Source organism: Heterocephalus glaber, unplaced genomic scaffold (assembly GCF_053883595.1).
Source record: "Heterocephalus glaber isolate CG9 unplaced genomic scaffold, H.glaber_assembly_v1.0 deba00001649, whole genome shotgun sequence".
NCBI lineage: Eukaryota > Metazoa > Chordata > Mammalia > Rodentia > Bathyergidae > Heterocephalus > Heterocephalus glaber.
In genome coordinates, this window is record NW_028258401.1 from 110,093 (window position 1) to 114,271 (window position 4,179).

Here is a 4,179-nt window from a genome sequence, read left to right on the forward strand (position 1 = left end):
TCCATTCCCTTCTTTCCTTCTTTTTTTTTTTTTTTTTTTTTGTACCAGGGATTGAACTTGGGTCCTTGCACTTGCACAGCAGGTGGTGAACCCACTGAGCTAAATCCCAGACCCTATTCCCTTCTTTCCTTTGCCCTACCCCTCCCAGTTCCCCTTCCCCTTTGCCACTTTTCTTCCTATTTCACATTATCTATTATACCTTTTAGTCCTTATTCACACTTTCAGTTTCTCACACTAGAGAAACTATTTGGTATTTACACATGTGTGTCCTACTTATTTGACTTAAGAGTATTGCCTCAATGTGAATCCATTTAGCAATAAATGTCTCTAGTTTCTCATTTTTGGTGGTTGAGTAGTACACCATTTTATAAAAACAACCCCAACATTTTCTTGATCCAGTTTCCAGGTTGCAGGTATTTGGGCTGTTTCCAAGTTTTAGCTATTACAAACTGTTCTGCTATGAACATGGGCACACATATATCACTGAGGTATGATTCTTTTAATTCTTTGGGGAAGATACACAGCAGGGGAATAGCTGGGTCAAATGGGACTTCCAGTCTTAGTTCTTTGAGGTATCTCCATACTGATTTCCACAGTGCTTGCACCAGTCTACACTCCCACCAGCAGTGGAGCAGTGTTCTCTTTCCCCACATCCCCACCAGCATTTGTAATTGGTTGATTTCATAATAGCAGCCATTCTTTCTAGGGTGAGGTGGAATCTCAGCCTTGTTTTCATTTGCATCTCTAAAATGACCGGTGAGGTTGAACATTTTTTCATATGTTTATTTGCCATTTCCACTTCTTTGTGTGAGAAATGTCTGTTCATTTCAGATGCCCATTTTTGGATTGGGTCTTTAAATTTGGGAGGTCTGATTTTTTAAAGTTCTTTATAGATTCAAGATAGTAGACCTTTGAGGGACCGCTGGTGAAAATTTTTTCCCACATTGTGGCTTGTCTCTTCACACTGCTGATGGTTTCTCTTGCTGTGAAGAAACTTTTTAGTAAAAAGAGATCCCACTTGTTGATTGTTTGTGCTAATTCACTGGCAACTGAGGTTTTGTTCATAAAGTCTTTTCCTACCCCAATATCATCAAGAGTTCTACCTAACCTCTGTTCCAGCTGGTTCAGCATTTCTGTTTTTATATTTAGATCTTTAATCCATTTTGATTTTAGTTTAGTGTACAATGAGGGATATAGGTCTAGTTTTAGTCTTTGACAAGTTGAAGCCCAATTTTTCCAGCACTATTTATTAAAGAGGCTATCTTTCATCTAGTGAGGGTTTTTTGGCTCCTTTGTTGAAGGTGAGGTGGCTGATTGTGTCTGGAGTTGTTTCTGCATCTTCTAATCTATTCCACTGGTCCTCAGGTCAGTTTCTTTGCCAATACCATGCTGTTTTTATCACAGTAGCTTTGTAGTATAGTTTCAAGTTGGGGGTTGCAATACCCCCTGCCATGTCTCTGTTCCCTAGAATTACTTTTGCTATTCTGGGTCTCTTCTTGTTCCAAATAAATTTTTAGATTGTTTTCTCAAGGTCCTTGAAGTATGCTGCTGGGATTTCAATTGGGATTGCATTAAATCTATATAGCAAGTTTAGAAGTATGGCCATTTTCACTATGTTGATCCTTCGTACCCAGAAGCAAGGGATGTCTTTCCATTTTCTGATATCCCCTTCAATCTTTTTTCAAAGTGCTATAGTTTTCAGAAAAGAGGTCTTTGATTTCTTTTATTAGGTTGATTCCTAGATATTTCAGTTTTTTGGATGCTATTGTGAAAGGAATTGTTTGCTCTATTTCTCTCTCAGTGAGTCTATTTTCATGTAGAGGAAAGCTATTGATTTTTGTGTGCTGACCTTGTATCCAGCTACTTTACTGAATTTGGTTATTAAGTCTAGAAGATTTGGGGTGGAGTTCTTGGGGTCTTTGATATAGAGTATCATGTCATCTGCAAATAATGACAATTTGACTTCTTCATTTCCTATCTTTATTCCCTTTATTTCTTTCTCTTGTCTAATTTCTGTGGCTAATGTTTCCAAAACTATATTGAATAGGAGTGGTGATAGTGGACAACCTTGTGTTGTTCCTGATTTTACTGTGAAGGATTTCAGTTTTTGACCATTTAGTATGATATTGGCTGTCGGCTTTTCATAGATGGTTTTTATCAGATTGAGGTAGAGATCATCTATTCTGATTTTTGTAGAGTTTTTATCATAAATGCATGTTGGCTTTTGTCAAATGCTTTTCCTGCATCTTTGCAGATAATCATATGGTTTTTGTCCTTGGCTCTATTGATACAGTGTATTACATTGATTGATTTGCATATGTTGAACCATCCCTGCATCCTAGGACTAATCCCACTTGGTCAGGGTGTATGATGTTCTTGATGATCTTCTGCATTTTATTTGCCAGTACCTTAGTAAGGAGTTTTGCACCTATGTTCATTAGTGAGATTGGCTTATAGTTCTCTTTTTTGGTTGGGTCTTTCTCTGCTCTTGGGATCAAGGTGAAGCTTCTAGGAATGTTTTTGGGAGTATTATTTCCCTTTCAATTTCATTGAAGAGTTTAAACAGTAATGGCAGCAGTTCCTCTCTAAATGTCTTGTAGAATTCAGTGGTGAAGCCATCAGGACCTGGACTTTTCTTGGTTGGTAAGTTTTTAATTAGGTTTTCAATTTCATTGACTGATATTTGGTTTTTAGAATTTTTACGTCTTCTTCATTCAATTTTGGTAACTCATACTTGTCTAGGAATCTGTCCATTTCTTCTGTGTTGTCCATCTTATTGGTGTATAGGTTCTGGAAGTAGTATTGATGATCCTCTGGGTTTCTACTGGGTCTGTTTTAATTTCATCCTTTTCATTTCTAATTGCATGGCTTTGGGCCTTTTCTTTCCTTTTTCTGATAAGGTTGGCTAAGGGTGTGTCAATTTTGTTTATTCTTTCGAAGAACAAATTCTTGGCTTCATTGATTTTTTGTATTGTTTTCTTAGTCTCCATTGCATTGATTTCTGCCCTGATCTTTATAATTTTCTCCCTTGTATGAGCTTTGTGTTTGTCCTGCTCTTCTCTTTCTAGAAGCTTGAGGTTCAGCATCAGGTTGTTTAATTGGGCTAACTCTGTTTTCCTAATATGAGTATTCACTGCTATGAATTTCTCTTGTAGGACTGCTTTCATTGTGTCCCATAGATTCCAGTATGTTGTGTTGTCATTGTCATTCATTTGAAGGAACTGTCTGATTTCTTCTTTAATTTCCTCTGTGATCCATTGGTCATTCAGAAGTGCGTTGTTCATTTTCCATGTGTTTATGAAGTTTTTGCAGTTTCTTTTGCTATTGCTCTCCAATTTCATCACACTATGGTCTGATAGTATACAGGGGATAACTTCAATTCCTTTGCACGTACCTAAATATGTTCTATGAGCGAATATGTGGTCTATTTTGGAGAACGACCCATGTGCAGCTGAAAAGAATGTGTATTCCGATTTTGTGGGGTGAAACACTCTGTAAACATCTGTTAAGTTCATATGTTCAAGAGTTTGATTAAGTTCTAGTATTTCATTGCTTGTTTTTTGTCTAGTTGATCTATCTACTTGTGACAATGGGACATTGAGGTCCCCCACTACTATTGCATTATGCTTATGTGGTTTTTCATGTCCATTAGTATTTGTTTTATATAGGTGGGTGTACTAGTGTTTGGTGCATAGATATTTATGATTGTCATCTCTTCCTCTTGGATTGTTCCCTTTACAAGGATATAGTGTTCTTTGTCTCTCTTAATCAGTGTGGGTTTGAAATCCGCTTGGTCTGCAAAGAGGATAGCTACTCCTGCTTTTTTGTAAGTTCCCATCACATGGGGTATTGTTTTCCACCCTTCAGCTTTCAGTCTATGAGTTTCTTTTTGAATTAAGTGTGTTTCTTGTATGTAGCATATTGTTGGATCTTCCTTCTTGACCCATTCTGCCAGTCTATTTCTTTTGATTGGTGAGTTGAGACCATTAACATTGGTGGTTATAACTGATATGTATTGACTTATCATTGTCATGAATTTTTCTTTTTGTTTGATCCTTCCCCTTTGCTTTTAATGTCATCCCCTTCCATTGACTTGTAAGTGAGAGCTGGTGCCAGGAGAATGTTTAGATGGAAACTGCAGTTCAAACTGCACAACCATTCTGAAAATTGTGTTTCCTT